Genomic DNA, 19,409 nt, shown 5'->3' with positions numbered 1-19,409 from the left:
TGCACACGACCGTAAAAACACCCGTTATTACGCAATAACGGGCTCATAGACTTCTGTTACCCACGGGTACCTTTCCGTATTCTCACGGGAAGGTGCCCGTGCCGTTAAAAAAATAGAACATGTTCTATTTTTCTATTTTACGGGCCGTGCTGCTATAATTATAATGACAGCACGGTTCGCAAAAGCGGCCGGCTGCCCGTGGCCGGCCGGCCGTGCTCGTAGTTACGAGTCGTAATTACGAGCACGGCCCGTAAAATAAAAAAATAGAACATGTTCTATCTTTTTAACGGCACGGGCACCTTCCCGTGAGAAAACGGGAAGGTACCCGTGGCTAACAGAAGTCTATGGGCCCGCTATTTCGGGTCGTAATTACGACCCGTGATAACGGGTGTTTTTATGGTCGTGTGCATGAGGCCCCGTAATGACGGGTGGCTACATGTGTGCACCCGTCATTACGGCAGCGTTGCTAGGCGACGTCAGTAAGGGTATGTGCACACACACTAATTACGTCCGTAATTGACGGACGTATTTCGGCCGCAAGTACCGGACCGAACACCCTGCAGGGAGCCGGGCTCCTAGCATCATATTTATGTACGATGCTAGGAGTCCCTGCCTCTCCGTGGAACTACTGTCCCGTACTGAAAACATGATTACAGTACCAGACAGTTGTCCGGCAGCGAGGCAGGGACTCCTAGTGTCGTACATAACTATGATGCTAGGAGCCCGGCTCCCTGCACTGTGTTCGGTCCGGTACTTGCGGCCGAAATACGTCCGTCAATTACGGACGTAATTAGTGTGTGTGCACATACCCTAAATAGTCACTGTCCAGGGTGCTGAAAGAGTTAACTGATCGGCAGTAACTGTTTCAGTACGCTGGACAGTGACTACCGATCACAGTACCTGTAAAAAAAAAGACGTTCATACTTACCGAGAACTTTCTGCTTCCTCCAGTCCGGTCTCCTGGCCGTTGCCTTGGTGACGCGTCCCTCTCGACATCCGGCCCGACATTCCTTGATGACGATGCAGCCCATGTGAGCGCTGCAGCCAATCACAGGCTGCCGCGGCCTCTGCAGCCAATCACAGGCTGCAGAGGCCTCTGCAGCCAATCACAGGCTGCCGCGTCAGAAAAGGTCGGACTGGAGGAAGAAGAGGGACTCGTCAACAAGACAACGACCGGGTACGTATGAAATGCTTTTTATTTTATTTTTAATCAGCAGCCTCTTTTCTCTATCAGTGATTGATAGAGATAAGTGGCTGCCGATTTGTATAATGTTTTTGACCGGGTTCGGTCAAAACGGGTTCGGCCGAACCCGGTGAAGTTCGGATTCGCTGCGAACCGAACTTTACCGGAAGTTCGGACCGAAACCGGGTTCGGTTGTCCCGGTTCGCTCATCTCTAATTAGGAGATTCTGCAGCTTCTGAGCTGTATTATAATGCTCTTGAGAATCTGAGGTGTGTATTATGATGTTCTGCAGCATCTGAGTGTGTATTATGATGTTCTGCAGCAGCTGAGGTGCGTATTATGATGTTCTGCAGCAGCTGAGGTATGTATTATAATGTTCTGCAGCAGCTGAGGTGTTTATTATGATGTTCTGCAGCAACTGAGGTGTGTATTATGATGTTCTGCAGCAACTGAGGTGTGTATTATAATGTTCTGCAGCAACTGAGGTGTGTATTATAATGTTCTGCAGCAACTGAGGTGTGTGTTATAATGTTCTGCAGCAACTGAGGTGTGTATTATGATGTTCTGCAGCATCTGAGGTGTGTATTATAATGTTCTGCAGCAACTGAGGTGTGTATTATGATGTTCTGCAGCATCTGAGGTGTGTATTATAATGTTCTGCAGCAACTGAGGTGTGTATTATAATGTTCTGCAGCATCTGAGGTGTGTATTATAATGTTCTGCAGCAACTGAGGTGTGTATTATGATGTTCTTTAGCATCTGAGGTATGTATTTTAATGTTCTCAAGCAACTGAGGTGTGTATTATGATGTTCTGCAGCAGCTGAGGTGTGTATTATGATGTTCTTCAGCAGCTGAGGTGTATATTATGATGTTCTGCAGCATCTGAGGTGTGTATTATAATGTCCTGCAGCAGCATAGTACTGTATATTAAACACTGCAGGTGCTGAATAACCTTTTCTTAAAAAGAAGAAGCACTACATGTCAGAGAATCAGTGGTTGGCACAGGAGAAAAAAAATCCAACTAAAGGGACCTGTGATAGACAGCTTCTGCAGGAATAGATAAGCAGCGCCTATGTAAGTAGCACTGCTCATCTCTATAATTCCTATATTCTGACACCAGAATGGGATGTTTATACAAATATGATTTACGTACGGGATATGCCCTTAAAACGTCTTCATTGATGTGTTTTATATTTTGTTACTTTTCTTGAATTTATTTGAACATTTATAAAATTCAGCTGCACGAATCTCCGGATTAGTGTCAAATCTAAAACAAACTTTTCATAGAATAAATGTATCGAATTTACACCCTCGATTTAATGAGTCGTCATTGTGCAGAGATTACATTACAATGTGAACTCTATCGCTTGGTACCTTGGGCAATAATAGTGGACGCAGACCTGCACATCAGGTGATTATTATGGGAAAGATTGAGGAATTCATTTGAGATTAGGGGAATTAGATTGTGGTTAAAGGTGCTGGACTAATCTTGAGACTGAAGACATTTTACCATAAGGCTCTATTATTCCTTTTCTCTTGTGATTTCCTTTTAATAAGCAGCTTTTCCTGCACTCAAGCAAGACAAACCCTGAGCGTTTTTTTCTTTAAATCCCCAAACAACGGCTTTCTTTATACAAGTAACAAATACATCTACAATGTAACAATCTGTTACATTACATCTATAAATACTGTGGACTTTCCGCAATGGAGTCCGTTGTGGAAAATCCGAAGCAAATACAGCAGCAAAAATGAGATAAAACAAATCTCCTCCAAAAAAGCGCTCAGAAATTGACCTGCGGTGCAGGATTTTATTCCGCAGCATGTCAATTGTATTTGCGTAAACGCTGCTTATTTGTTGCGGGTTTTCCCCATTGAATTCAATTTGGAGGTAATACCCGCAACAAATAGCAATTGTTGCATTTTTTCCGACGGGTTCGCTGCGATTCCGGCGCAAAAAACTCAACTCAGAAAAAAAAAAAAATCTTATACTTACCCAGGAGTTTGTGTTTCTTCCTCCAGGCCGCCCTCCTGGGATGACGTTTCATCCCATGTGACCGCTGCCGCCAATCACAGGCTGTAGCGGGGGTCACATGGATGAAACGTCATCCCAAGAGGCCGGTCTGGATGACGTCAGATTACGCTTCATCCCATGTGACCGCCGCTGCAGCGAATCACAGTCTGCAGCGGTCTCCTGGAATGAAACGTCATAAGTTTGGTGTGGTTTTTCGCCCGGAATTCCCTGCAGCGCACAGGGTGAATATGCTGTGTGCTTTTACGCGGCGTATCCGCCCCATGTGAACTCAGCCTTTGGGTATTTTCACACACAGTGTTTTCAGGTGTATTTCGGGCGTAAAAGCCTTGAAATACGCCTGGAAAATACTACTGAAACGCCAACAAACGGCTTCCCATTGAAATCAATGGGAAAAACTGTGTTTTTTTCAGACGGGGCGGTTTTTTACGCCACTGTTTTAAAAAACGGCGCGTAAAAAGAAGGAGCATGTGACGTTTGAGGCGTTTTTGGAGCTGTTTTTCATAGTGTCAATTAAAAAACTGCTTCAAAAACGGCTAAAAAATCAGTCTCAAAAAATGTTTTTTGCCTAAAAAAACGGCTGAAAATCAAAGGCTGTTTTCCCTTGAAAACAGCTCTGTAATTTTTAGCCATTTTTATTGAATGTGTGAACATACCCTAAGGCCCACAGAGTTTTAGGGTATGTTCCCACGGCCGAAAAATGGGAAGCAGAACGCCTCCAAACATCTGCCCATTGATTTCAATGGCGTTCTGTTCCGACGGCCCCCAAACCATCACTGACTCTGGAAACGTCACACTGGACCGCAAGCAACTTGGATTGATGCCTCTCCACTCTTCCTCCAGACTCCGGGACCGAGATTTCCAAATCAAATGCAAATTTACTTTGTGAAGTTTCCACAGTCAGTAATGAAGCAACCTGGGCTTCCATAAACCCTCAGCAGTGCCACAGGCTGACCGCCTCCATGCCACGCCGCATTGATAACACCTCAGCAGTGCCACAGGCTGATCGCCTCTATGCCACACAGCATTGATAACACCTCAGCAGTGCCACAGGCTCATCACCCCATGCCATGCCGCATTGTTAACACCTCATCAGTGCCACAGGCTGATCGCCTCCATGCCACGCCGCATTGATGACACCTAAGCAGTGCCACAGGCTGATCACCTCCATGCCACGCCGCATTGATAACACCTCAGCAGTGCCACAGGCTGATCGCCTCCATGCCACGCTGCATTGATAACAACTCAGCAGTGCAAAAGGCTGATCGCCTCCATGCCACGCCGCATTGATAACACCTCAGCAGTGCCACAGGCTGATCGCCTCCATGCCACGCTGCATTGATAACACCTCAGCAGTGCCACAGGCTGATCGCCACCATGCCACACAGCATTGATAACACCTCAGCAGTGCCACAGGCTGATCGCCACCATGCCACACAGCATTGATAACACCTCAGCAGTGCCACAGGCTGATCGCCTCTATGCCACACAGCATTGATAACACCTCAGCAGTGCCACAGGCTGATCGCCTCCATGCCACGCTGCATTGATAACACCTCAGCAGTGCCACAGGCTGATCGCCACCATGCCACACAGCATTGATAACACCTCAGCAGTGCCACAGGCTGATCACCCCAGTTTTGGGTATACTATATATGTTTTCACATCTCGTGATAGGTATTCATGGTATATAGAGATGCCATATGAGCTCCCAGGCTACAGACGTTGTAATGCGGATCTCTACAACTTGGATCCATGATATGGGTGATGGAACATGCCACAATTATTTTCTGGCAGATTTCTATAGAAAATAATTAGGAGAAACAAACCCTCTGTATATATTCGTATGAAATCGGAGGCATATGGATGCACAGAAAAGGCCCTGTGCCCTTATGTATTAGGGTATGTTCACACGCAGTGTTTTCAGACGTAATTTGGACGTTTTACGCCTCAAATTACGCCTGAAAAAACGCCCCTAATACGCCTACAAACATCTGCCCATTGCTTGCAATGGGTTTTACGGTGTTCTGTTCCCACGAGGTTAATTTTACGCGTTGCTGTCAAAAGACGGCTCGTAAAAAGACGCCCATATCAAAGAAGTGCATGTCACTTCTTGGGACGCTTTTGGAGCTGTTTTTCATTTACTCCATTGAAAAACAGCTCCAATAACGTCCGTAAAATATGCAGCGAAAAAAGCGAGTTGTTAAAAAAACGTCTGAAAATATAAAATAACTAAGGCTTTGATTACATCTGCATTATGTTTTTCCGTTCTTCTATTTAGTCATATATATGAATAAATACAATAAATTAAAGAAATGCATAAAATAAATATATCTTTTATGGCTTTAGATTTATAATATGTGTACAATGCCTCCTGGGACAGCCCATTTTTGTTTGCAAAGGCCAATAAATCATAAGTGACAAAGATTAGATAAAACTAAAATAAATCATCTGAATTTTTAAGTAGTGAATAAATATAAAACTAAATCAATACATTAAATAAAACAAATAAAGGAATTAACTTCATAAAATGAATAAAATAAAAATAAAATAAAAAAATAACTAAATAAATAAATAAATAAAATCCTTCCTTGGGCTTAGATTTATTACATGTTTACCTTGCCTCCTGGGACAGTCCATTTTTACCAGCAGAGGCCAGTTGGTCAAAAGTGACAAACAAGCAGGATATTTTTTATTTAAAAAAAAGAATCTGTAACAAGGCGTCTTCCGTGACCTTTCTTGTAGAAAAATTGATTGTGCTTGTCTGCAGCTGGAGAGAACTTCCGTTTAGCTATTGTGCTTTCTCACATAGAAATATTTCAGCTATTCTTTTGGTATCTCTGTTTTTCTTCCTCCCCCGGTAAACATAACATACAGTATCGGAGAGCGGCATACTAAGAGATCAATTGTGATAATTTTGCTGCCAGCATTTAGCAAACGACTGATGATTGATTCAATAGTCATTGCAGGTGTTCCCCGGTATCTGTAATGGACTGTAAGTAATTTATTACAATTCCGCAAACTGTGGCTCTTGGGTTTCTGGGACGTTATTTAGTAATTACTTGGAGTATTGATGTCTTGCTAGAAAAGTAATACCCAGCAAACTATGTATGTACATGTTTTCATTAAGTACATTTGTCCTTTTGAATAGCCGCGGGGAAAAGCAGAAATTATTAGATGCGGCTTTCATCTTTTTCACGGTCCTTTTCAGTTTTTAAATGACTTTTGGGAGAAAGAAAAAGAAACTCAAATCTGTAGAGTAAAGGAAACGGCAAATTCCCAGAATCCTGCTGGAGACTTTTTATGACACGAGTCTATCTTTGAGTTCAGGTACGTTGATGACGGTCATGAGAGTAGTGACATTTCTTTCCGTCGTACGAGCAAATTAATTTTAAAATCGTAATTACATATTCATTGTATTCAAATCAACATTCTAGAACATGTGGAATATGTGAGAACCCTACAAGACGAGTCATTACGCGCTGTAGAAAATACTTTTCTGCCACACCCAATGTATGGGATATCTTTTCCTGCTGCTAGAGAATGAACTGCTTTTGGATCTTTCAAGATTTACGAAATTTGCAAAATTTGGTGGTTTGGGGATCAGGCAAGTTGCAAATAAAATCAACCAATCAGAAATCTTCTAAAGGATATGTGATTCATGAGGCTGGAGCTCTGTATAAGTAACGGCAGTATGGTTCTTAGGGTATGTTCACACGCAAAATCAAAAACGTCTCAAAATACGGAGCTGTTTTCACTGCGTTTTTCACTGCGTTCACTGTGTTTTCGCGGCATTTTTTACAGCTGTTTTTGTAGCTGTTTTTCTATAGAGTCAATGAAAAACGGCTCCAAAAACGGCTCAAGAAGTGACATGCACTTCTTTTTCGCGGCCGTTTTTCACAAAAACGGCCGCGTAAAAAAACGGCTCGTCAGAACAGAATGCCGTTTTTCCCATTTAAATCAATGGAAAGATGTTTGGAGGAGTACCGATTCAGATTTTTCGGCAGTTTTTCGGGCGTTTGTACTATTTGCTTACCAAAAGTGTGCCCTTTTTCATCCAGTAATCTCTCAGGCAGAGTGTTACCTCTCCTATAGTAAACCCTATCGATTTTGGGCTATTGGAGACCCACTACAGCCTGCAGTAGCACTGTCCTCAAGGATGACCTACCGGAGACTATTCATGGGCTCTAAAAAGAGTGACCCCTGCTTGACTTGAGTCTGAGTCCTAATATTTCTTATAAACCCCTATATACGACCCAGCCTCAACATGTTTCGCCAGAGTTTTAGCTGGCTCGTCAAGAAGCAAACTGATATAATAACGGAATGCAATCAAAGTCGGATCCTTGAGCCGCAATTTGTTTGACGCTTAACTGAGTTATGAAGTCTAAGGAATCTCCCTGTTCTTCACCCAGAACCCCCACACGGAGGTAGAGTATGTGCTTTCCCGGTCTGCTCCCAAGGTTGCGGTCTCCAGACTAGTCACCGATTTGCGACGGGTGCCCTGCTAGGAACAACTGGAGCAGAAGCAAAGTCAGAAACGGAGCCAGGGGTTGTCACTAGGAGAGTGGTTAAGTTGCGACAAACCAAGATCAGATGAAGATGTAATCAGAAGATAAACCAGGGGTAAAAACCAGGACATCAGTCTACAAGTGCCGGATGACAAATGCGAAGGAGCAAGACGAAGGAATTCAGAGGTAAAGCTATGGTCAGAGTCGGGATCAAACACAATAAACTAGCTCAATAAAAAGTACCTTAATCCACAGGCAATTGTGCCGGGCCGGATTAATCTTCAAATAGCCCGCCAGACCTAACGTAATCAGAGCGCAGTGGTTGCTACAGCAACCAATACAGACATGGATGACACGAGCCTACCAGAGCTTACAGAGGGCGCACCATTTTGTCTCGTATGATTGTAACATATTATTAGAGTGATTCCCCTTTAATAAAAAAAAATCGAAGACCAAATGAATGTTGAACAAGGAATCTTTACTGAACACCATTTTTATTACAGTGGCACACCAGCATACGGTTACCTCCTCTCTATGAGGCACATCAGGCTCAATAGTTACAACACTAAGGCCTTATTCATGTCCGTCTTGCATCCGCAAAAAACGGACACGCTTGTCATGCGTCCGTGTGCTGGTCATGATTTTCATGCACAAATTGACTTTAATGGGTGCGTAATGCGCAAAAAACGCATAAGAATAGGACATGCAGTGAGCTTCACACAACGGAAACACGCTGCGTGAAAGGCACTGAATGTCTGAATGGCCCCATTGAATTGCATAGGTCCGTGTGAATAAGGCCTTAAAGCGGCACAGTCTCTATGACATTACTCAAGCGTCTAAGGGTTTGTCCACACGTAATGCAATTGCTGCAGAAAATTCCTGTAGCAATTCCGTAGAAAGTAGCAGACATTCCGCTGCGGAAAAACCGCACCACTTCCTGCGTTTTTGACTGCAGAAAATGGTGCGGATTTTGCTGCGTTTTTCTCAATGCTGGGAGATGGTGACGTCTCCTCTGAAAAACGCAGCAATTCCGTCCACTTTTCGCAGAAGGAATTGACATGTTGCGGTACGAAAAAATACACACCGCAGGTCAATTTCAGGTTGGAAATTTTACGCAGCGTGTGGATGAGATTTATTAAATCTCACCCACTTTGCTGCTACTGTATTCTGCTGCTTATTATCCGACCGCAATTCCGGATGGAAAATACGCAGCAGTTCCGCTATGTGTGGACGAGCCCTAAGACTTTATCAAACAGAGCACCCCCTGTTGCAGGACTCTTCTTGGCTTCCAGAGACCATACCCAAACTGTGTAAGGGTATGTTCACACGCAGTGTTTTCAGTAATTCTGACATTTTACGCCTCGAATTACGCCTGAAAAAACGTCTCCATTACGCCTACAAACATCTGCCCATTGCTTGCGATGGGTTTTATGGTGTTCTGCTCCCTCGAGGTGTTATTTTTACACGTTGCTGTCAAAATACGGCGCGTAAAAAGACGCCCGCGAAAAAGAAGTGCAGGTCACTTCTTTGGACTTTTTTGGAGCCGTTTTTCATTGACTCGATTGAAAAACAGCTCCAATAACGTCCATAAAATACGCAGCGAAAAACGCGAGTAGTTACAAAAACGTCTGAAATTTTCAGACGTATTTTGCTACGGCGTGTGAACATACTCTTACTCCTCACAGCCTCACGCCTCCCCCGCATTACTGCCAGACATCTGTCTCTTCCCTCTCATATCCTTTAGGAGCTACGTCTCCAGCTTCCGTCCTTAACCTTTAGGGCACTATTTCTCCCAATGGTCTTGGACCCTACACTTCAACGGTTTAGTATTTTGAGGACACCACCGAAGTTCATGCCTCGTTAACGCTGGGAGATTGAGACCACCTAGTTGTACATTTTTTCATATATTATCCACAGAATCTAACGGCGCCGTTTGCGGGGGAACAGAGGCATGTAGCAATATAAAAAAAAGGCTCTGGAATCGAGGTATGGCGGCATTTTTACTTTTCTGGCGACATGGCAGGTTCTATAACAAAATTATTACTGTATACCATATGAAAGATTTGGGGCAATTACGCAACTAATCTGCAGAAACATTTGCATATCTGACAGGTAATTCAGACGTTGCAGATATCACAGCGGACTTGCCACAGATTTCAGTTTTTGCATTGCAAAAGCTGAAATCCGCAGTGAAATTCCGCTTCTTTTCCGCAACGTCATGAGCTGCTGCGGAGGGAAAATTCTGCACCGCAGCCTGATTTCCGCAGTTATTTTCCGCAACGTCTGAACCAACTTTCCTAAAAATGTATAGAAACAAATGTAAAATACGTCTGCTGCAGAATTCCACTGCGGACTGTCCACAGCGCAATTCAACTACGTCTGAACCTGGGCTTAGAGTCACCTATCATGAACTCAAGAGCTGAATGTGGCCCCTCGGGCCCCAAGTCGGACATCAGAGGTGATGGCGTTTTTAGCAATAGTATCTGCTCTAGAGATTTTACAGCAGAGACAATAGAGAAGGCGACTGGTTCTTCGGCTCATTTAACAACGCGGTAAAATATTTGTTTATGCTGCTTTCAATGATTAATCATTTTATACCACTGGTGTAAATCAAACTGAATATAAAAGGCAAAGCAAAAAACTAAAAAATGAAAATCAATTGTTCTTCCTCAGTAACAGGTGGACAATCATCATTGCGGTCCTTGCATTACTCGGGGGCATTGTTTATCGGCTGCTTATAGTGATTCAATGTTTTTTAATGTACTTTTTATACGGGATCTTGAAGAATGGGCCACTTATTTCAAGGATTTATTTTTTCTTCCTTTTTATCTCTGTAAACCAAAACGCTTTGTGTCGATAAGTATAATCCCCTTTGCCTTTTTATTCCCCTGCAGGAACGATGCAAACAATTCTGGCTGGATATCTGCAAGGATGGATTCGTAATTGCGGTAGTGAGAAAACTGACAAAATACATCTCAGCCTTTTATCTGGGAAGATCGTGAAGTATTGTAATCTAGAGAATGGGAACGCGGCATTTAGCTTGTTCATAGACTTATTCTAAGTGCGGAATTCAATTTTCACACATCGAGATTCTTCACATCGGCTCAACTCTGGGTAGTTTCCTGGTGAAACTGAATATCTACTTAAAATCAATTATTTATAGTAAACTTTAAAGGGGTTTTCCTGTTTCTAGATACAGAAAGCTTTCTTAAATACTTTGTATATCATTTTTTTTTTTCATAATGTCCAAGATCTCTGTTAGCTGTCAGTGAATAGAAGCATTATTGGTTACTTCAGAGGTTGTTATAAATTACAACCGGTAAACCTAAACATTTGTAACGTTTGTTTTTTTTTTGTTTTTTTTATAGCCTTCAGCTTTTTTTATATTCTGCAATGTCTTTTCCTGATCAGCACTGAAATAAAAAGAAACCAGCTGGTTGATACATAGGATTTTGGTTATATATTCGGGAGTAAACCGTATACCAACAATCTGGCTGTATGGACTGGACCTTCACTTAAAACAACAGACTGACTGTGTAGTCTGGAGCGCCCCCAATAACAGCAGTCTGGCTGTGTAGTCTGGAAATCCCCCTATAACAGCTAGTTGTGTAGTCTGCAGTGTCCCCTATGATAGCAGGGTGGATGTGTGGTCTGGAGCGCCCCCTATAGCAATAGTCTAGCTGTGTAATCTGGACTTCCCTTATAACATCATTCTGGATGTGTAGTCTGGACCTCTTTCTATAACAGCAGTCTTGCTGCTTAGTCTGGACTTTCCCATATAACAGCAGTCTGGCTGTGTAGTCTGGAGTGTCCCCTTTAACAGCAGTCTGGTTGTGTAGTGTTGTCCTCTGCCTATAACAGCAGTCTGGCTGTGTAGTCTGGAGATCCCCATATAACAGCAGTCTGGCTGTGTAGTCTGGACCTCCCCCTATAATCGTAGTCTGGATATGTAGTCTGGACCTCCCCCTATAATCGTAGTCTGGATATGTAGTCTGGACCTCCCCCTATAATCTTAGTCTGGATATGTAGTCTGGACCTCCCCCTATAATCGTAGTCTGGATATGTAGTCTGGATATGTAGTCTAGACCTCCCCCTATAATAGTAGTCTCGATATGTAGTCTGGAGCGCCCCCTATAGCAGCAGTCTGGCTGTGTTGTCTGGAGCGTCCCCTATAACAGTCGTCTAGTGGTATAGTCTGCACCAGTTATTTCAAGCAAATAGTTTTGATCAATATAGATATAGCACAACAGGGATCCGGACAAACAAAGTAGAAGGATCCCTCCGCCCTTATATCACAGTACACCCTATAGGAAAAAAATAATTTAGCGATTTACTAATGAAGCGATTTACTAACGTAGCTATTTCCCAGTTTCCACAGTGATAGCTTTATAGTCACTCACTTGCTGATGGATCCCCCCTGTTAGCAACAGGTAATAATACAGGGTGGACAAAGAAAGGAGAGATCATTGGATAACCCCGCTCCACTCCAAGTGCTGTAAACTCTTGAAACGTTCAGCAATGCAGGAGTTAAAGTGCTTTTAGTAGAGTCTTAAGGAAAAAAAAACCAATTGCGCTGGATTTTGCAAATCATAAACTTGTAAATAGCTTAAAAGCTCTCTTTACATGGCATATTTGTGTATTTATTTATTAGTGGACTGTCACTTTAAATTTATCATTGCCCATAAAATCATGCGACATTAACTATCGTAAGCGCTATTTAACTATTTTAAAATAATATCTCGCCCATCAAGCCAATATTAATACTGAATTCTATCTGAAGGTATAAAGTGTTCTGAGATTTTTATGAGCTTGGTGTAACTATATCAACAAAAAGTTTATGGGAACAGATACACAGTAAACATCAATCTATTTTAATCCTCTAACAAACAAGCTGAAGTTTTGTGCTGAAAGTTCTGATGCTGATGATTTGGTCATTAACATTTTATTTCTCAAGTTCACAATAAACTTTTTGAAAGTCTCTTCTACAAAAATTAAAGGTTGAAAAATAAAAGTAAAAAATAAAGTTTCTTAGTGAAGGAGGGCTCCGCCAGGCTCCATTGTGTTCCACCGGGCTCCATTCTGCTCCATTGGCTCCACCAGACGCCACCAGGCTCCATCGTGCTCCACCAGGCTCTATCGTGCTCCACTGTGCTACATTCATGCTCCACCAGACTCCACCAGGCTCCACCGTGCTCCATTAATGTTCCACCAGGCTCTATCGTTCTCCACTGTGCTACGTTCATGCTCCATTAATGCTCCACCAGGCTCCATCGTGCTCCACCAGGCTCTATCGTGCTACACTGTGCTACATTCATGCTCCACCACACTCCACCAGGCTCCACCGTGCTCCATTCATGCTCCACCAGGCTCCATTCATGCTCCACCAGGCTCCATTGTGTTCCACCGTGCTCCATTCATGTTTCAATAGACTCGACCAGGCTCCATCGTGCTCCATTCATGCTCCTCCAGGCACCACCATGCTCCATTCATGCTCCATTCATGTTCCAACAGACTCCACCAGGCTCCATCGGGCTTCACGGGCAAGAACATTGTAGGAAGAGATCAAGACAGATTTATTCCAAGATGTTGTAAAATCTTTTTATAGTATTGTGGTTTCTTCTGATATTGCATTTATGTTTTATTATACAACTTATTCTGTACCAGTAATGAAAATGTATGTCTTCCCTGTACTGGATTTTTTGAAATTATTTTAGGTCGTATTCACACCTGTTATTTTAATGCTGTTATTCTGCTTTTGTTTTTCATGCAGATGAAATGCTATAGAAATTTTTTACATGCAGAAAATGTATAAAAGTAAGGGTATGTTCACACGTGCACGTCCGTTAAGGCTGAAATTACGGAGCTGTTTTCTGGAGAAAACAGCTCTGGCATTTCAGACGTAATGGCATGTACTGGCGCTTTTCGCAGCGTCGATTACGGACGTAATTGGAGCTGTTTTTCTATGGAGGCAATGGAAAACGGCTCCAATTACGTCCCAAGAAGTGACAGGCGTCTTTTTTACGCGCCGTCTTTTGACAGCGGCACGTAAAAAAAAATGACCGTCTGCACAGAACATCGTAAAACCCATTCAAATGAATGGGCAGATGTTTGCCGACGCTTTCAAGCAGTATTTTCGGCCTTAATTCCAGGCGTAAAACGCCTGAATTACGTCCGTAAATAGTGCGTGTGAACATACCCTTAGGCTGGGTTCACACACCCTATTTACGGACGTAATTCGGGCGTTTTAACCTCGAATTATGTCCGAAAATACGGCTCCAAAGCGGCGGCAAACATCTGCCCATTCATTTGAATGGGTTTTACGATGTTCTGTGCCCACGGTCATTTTTTTTTACGTGCCGCTGTCAAAAGACGGCGCGTAAAAAAAGACGCCCGCGTCAAAGAATTGCCTGTCACTTCTTGGGACGTAATTGGAGCCGTTTTCCATTGGCTCCAATTACGTTCGTAATGGACGCAGCGAAAAACGCCTGCACATGCTATTACGGCTGAAATTCAGGAGCTGTTTTCGCCTGAAAACAGCTCCGTAATTTCAGCCGTGACGGACGTGCACGTGTGAACCCAGCCTAACAGTTAAAACGCCTCTAGCATTTAAAAAAAAAAAAATGGAACTCCAAATAGGTACAAAATATTGTGCTGATTTATTTGTAAAATATATCTTTATAGGGGCTGTGGCTTTATTTTCTCGATACAGAGCTCCAAATCGCCTGCTCCTCTTCACACAGCTCTACAGTTAGATGATAAAATTCCAGCCATCTGCAGCCACCACTAGGGGGACTCTCTTCTACTTACGCTTAATTATTGAAATTAATACTAAATATATGAGACATTTCCTTTAACAGGTGGATCTTGTGAACATGCAATAGAGAATCTGTCACCACGCTATACTTGTCCTCTAAACAATACTACAGGACACCGCTTATACTTTCTACTAATTTATCGGTAGGGAGTATACGTTTTGCCTGCTGGAGTCACAGGCAGGGAGGAGTCCCCAAGTGTCGTTTTTAAGCCAATCACATGATGAGTAGAGCGGCTGGTGACGTGATTGGCTAAAAAGATGCTCCGGAACAGCAGAGTGGGACTCCTCTCTAACAGGGACTCCTACAGTCATAATTTGCATTGACAGTAGCAAAAAACTTTTTTCACCGAATGCCCAGAGGTCCACCGTTGCCCTCCCTTAAATCATAAAGAGGACAAACATTCCCATCTGTCTATTAAAAGCTAATAATTAGCATAACCTCTAATCCTTATGACTGACAGCATGCCAGTATACACTCTCATCCTTCAGCTATAATATTTATAGAAGCCATGATCCTTCTACACCAATGGTGACCTCCAGCCAGCTCTGAGGCTTACCGCTGAGAAAAATAATTCACTTCCAAGGAGCAGAATAGAATAGAACTGCTCATCTTCTTAATAACTTTAATGTGTCTGTCATGTCACAAATTTATCAGACTCCAGAGCCCATCTGAGCTGCAGACGTTCGCTTTTAATCTAATACCTGGGTTGACTGCATGTGGACTTAATAGCTTAGCCCAACTTTGTGTCTTAAAGTCTCTCTCCTTTTTTTCTTCTTAGTAAAGGAAATTACTGTAGAAATAAAAAGGAAATGGGACGATATTATGGCGCTCAGATTCTTTCATATAAAGGTAGAACAAATTAACCATAGAATAAAACATTCAAAAAAAATGTTTTTGAAAATTTGAATAAAATGTATCATTTTTGTTTATTTTTATTTTTATTTTTTTTAGAAAGTTCTAACCACTTGATCCCCTCAAGAAAGATAAAGGTGAGTTCTTGAAACAAAATAACATAAACTGTTATCTGTATAGAATCCTTGTTTTAATGTTCATCCAGTCTGATCGTCACTTGGGGACAGGAAGGAATTGTTTCTCTTTTTGGGTAGATTGGGTTTTATTTTGACTTCCTCTGAATCAATAAGGTAAAATAAAGTTCTAAGACAAAACAAGACAAGACAAAGTTCTTACAAAGTTCCCCTTCCTTCATATAAAACCTCACCTCTCATTGCATGGTTGCACACAGATAGCAAAGGGCCCCTGTGCAAGAACACTATATGGGCCCCTTGCTCTCCAATAGTTCATCATAGGCCCCCCCCCCCACATTATGTCTCTCTAACAACCCACCAGTTATTGTGAGCTATGAAACTTATTAGCTCCGTTCCTTACAAACAATCATAAAAAGTAGGAAGCTGCTAGCTGTTTTTAAGGGGGCAGTGGACCCCTTACCTACCGGGCCCTTGTTCAGCTTAGGTATGCACGATGCATCGAAACTTCGATACTGTGCACCCTCAAACGGTTCAATACCGTTATTTCATGTATTTCGATACTAAGCTGTGCGGCCGCACAGCTAAGTATAGTAACACATGAATGTATGAGAGCGGGGCTGCGGCTGTGTGTTACAGCCATTGCCCCGCTCCTGAGTCCCGCCATGTGCGCGCCATCAGGATGATGCGATTCGGCCAGTGCTGCACTAATGAGCGGCGGCACTGCAAAACACCCCCTTGTTCTGTCTTCAGTGCCTACGCCGCCGCTCATTAGTGCAGCGCCGGCCGCATCACCTCATGCTGACCGCGCGCGCACTTATTGTCAGGAGCGGGGCAGTGGCTGTATTACCCTGCTCTATAATGGCGGAGATCAGAGAAACCCCTCATCTCAGCCTCTATTCTCCTGAATGCTGCAATCAAAGCTGACTGCAGCATTCAGGGGAAAATGAGAAGGGGGGATGCCCCTTGGATCGCATCATAGGAATCCCTGTGATGCGATTGAGGGACATACCATATATGGGCAGACATTGACATTTCCTGTTGTTACGGCCTGCTTAGGTATGTCCTAACAACTGCCTGTGTACTATCCGTATATAGATATATGCCAGGACATTACAGTTTAAAAATAAAGTAAAAACATAAAGTAATATTAAATAAAAAAAATACACAATACACATCTTCTCTCCGCCGTCAACCCCTTGAATGCCGTGATAAAAGCTGATCGCGGCGTTCAAGGAGAGGAGACTGCACTTTGATCGCGCCACAGAAAAAAACTGTGACGCAATCAAAGCCCACAACTCATATGGCCAGACAGCCCAGGGTCCATTGAAAGACCCCAGGGCTGTCTGAACATATTTCCTGTTGTTAGGGCCTACTGAGGTATGTCCTAACCACTGCCTGTGTACAATCAGTACACAGGCTAATGTACTGGCATATAGATCTATGCCAGTACATTACAGTTAAAAAATAAAAAAAAAAATGAAAAATCCCTTTATGGAATTTTTAAAAAAAGTTAATTGAATGTAAAAAAAAAATAATGATAAATAAATAAATAAAAAGTAAAGAATATACACAGAAACACACATTTTTTTTATAATAAATAAACTTTTTAAAATATAAGTCCCAAAACATGAAATAACATAGACATATTTGGTATAGAAAACTGCAGCAGAATTGCTTTTTTTCTGCATTTTCGCCAAAATAAAAATGTATATAAATTAAACGATAATGTATTTGTATAAAAAAAATGGTACCTACATAAAGTACAACTCGTCCCGCAAAAAACAAAGTCTCATACAACTACGTCGTACAAAAAATAAAAAAGTTATGAGCGTCGGGATGCAAAGAGGGAAATATAAAAAAAATAGTTCTGTCCTCAAGGCCAAAATTGGCCGTGTCCTTAAGGGGTTAAAATGGTCTCAATACATAAAATATACACATATTCGGTATTGGCGCGGCCGTAATAACCTGCACAACAATTTTTTTGCGTGATTTATGATGTGTACGCTGTAAAAAAATAAAATAAAAACATACAATACATTTGCTCTTTATGTGAATTTTCCAGGTATAAATGACAAAAAGACCCACTCAGCAGTTAACCCGTTGAAGACCTCCTCCTGCATCCCCCTACCCATTGCTTCTCCAGTTGTTGCATTGCTTCTCTCCGACAATCAAGTAATGGATCTGTCTTGAGAGACATGTCACTTGCATGTGACTCTGATGGATCAGAAAGTTTATTCTCACACTGCACTAAGCTTCCCGGCCACCTTATAAAACATTAATCTATTGGAAAGGATAAGATATGATCCTTCACACAAAACATGTCATAACTATTTTGATAAAGTATTTGTAATACACCAGAACAGATGGCTCTTCCATACCGGTTGGCATTAGAGGGACTTTTGCTGACAGGCACATATTAAGCAACTGCAATTTTGTTTTTCCGCAGCACAATCAGATGCATTCCCCTATTAATCAATCACAGCTGGCTGGCTTTATGACAGCTGGAGCTCGCAGGCTTTCCTGATATGAGAGCCTGGTACTATTACCAGCTCATAGATCCCATGATAGATGAAACGGTGCAGGATGGGCCGATACTGGGAAGGGTTCTGGGTCCAACGAGACAGACATTCAGGTAATTGCCGCTCGGGTCTTTCCTGGGGATGCGTGCCCAGATCTGTTTTATTTCTACCATTAAGGGCTCATTGAAAGCATTTTTTTTATCCATCATTCACCACCATTGGAGTTAAAAAATCTACAAAAATAAAGATGGCGATTTTACATCGAAAATAACGAATCTTTCCTGCTTTTGTGTACTTTGAATAGACATAAGATCCAGGGTTTTGTGTGGACACTAAATAAGGTTCCTGTAAAAATCATAAAAAAAGTAATTATTATTCAACTTTTTTTGGTGCCCCCCCCCCCCCAAAAAAAGTTGAATCATTATTATTTTTTTTTAAACATTTTTCATTTACAGGCACATTGTTGACCTTGCGCTTGGTTTAAATCTTAGTGAAGCAAAAAGGGAAGAAAAAAAGAACAATTTCATCAAATAAATTGATAAATGATGATAATGAAAAGTCCTGCGATTTTCTAATATGCTTTAGGGCAAAGCCACACGTGGCGGAATTGCTCTTGAATTCCGCTGCGGACACTCCGCAGCGTTAATCCGCAGCGGAGCCGTTTCTCCATTGCCTCCCACTTCTATTTAGTAGGCTTCGTTTAGACGAACCGGAAAATTCTGCAGCGGAGCATAGGCTGCGGTGCGGAATTTGGTGTCCGCAGCATGCAATGGATGTTGCGGAGTTGTGGCGGACTGGTTGCGGACTCATGGCGGAATTTCTCCATTGACTTCAATGGAGATTCTAAATTCCGCAATGAAGTCCGCAGCTGTCATGCACATGTTATGTGTGCTGCGGATGTGTCTTGCTTTTTTGACATGACATTTCTTCATTCTGGCTGGACCTATGTATTTCTAGGTCTACAGCCAGACTGAGGAAGTCAATGGGGCTCCCGTAATTACGGGAGCGTTGCTAGGCGACGTCAGTAAATAGCCACTGTCCAGGGTGCTGAAAGAGTTAAGCGATCGGCAGTAACTGTTTCAGGACCCTGGATAGTGACTACCGATCCCAATATACAGCAACCTGTAAAAAAAAAATAGAAGTTGATACTTACCGAGAACTCCCTGCTTCTGTCTCCAGTCCGGCTTCCCAGGATGACGTTTCAGTCTAAGTGACGGCTGCAGCCAATCACAGGCCAATCACAGGCTGCAGCGGTCACATGGACTGCCGCGTCATCCAGGGAGGTCGGGCTGGATGCCGAAAGAGGGACGCGTCACCAAGACAACGGCCGGTAAGTATGAAATTCGTTTACTTTCACTAGGGAAAGTG

The 19,409-nt window shown here is 42.6% G+C and overlaps 1 long non-coding RNA gene across 1 annotated transcript; it reads left to right on the top strand.

The window, feature by feature from the left end:
• The first annotated feature begins 1,130 nt into the window (after positions 1-1,130).
• On the top strand, positions 1,131-18,259 carry LOC142660433 (uncharacterized). Its single transcript, XR_012850482.1, has 5 exons — positions 1,131-1,177; positions 10,616-10,669; positions 15,315-15,385; positions 15,488-15,525; positions 17,585-18,259. It is a non-coding gene; the product is annotated as an uncharacterized LOC142660433 (long non-coding RNA).
• Positions 18,260-19,409: the final 1,150 nt, after the last annotated feature.

This window comes from Rhinoderma darwinii, chromosome 9 (assembly GCF_050947455.1).
Source record: "Rhinoderma darwinii isolate aRhiDar2 chromosome 9, aRhiDar2.hap1, whole genome shotgun sequence".
Taxonomy (NCBI): Eukaryota; Metazoa; Chordata; class Amphibia; order Anura; family Rhinodermatidae; genus Rhinoderma; species Rhinoderma darwinii.
This window is presented reverse-complemented; position numbering and strand designations above follow the sequence as displayed.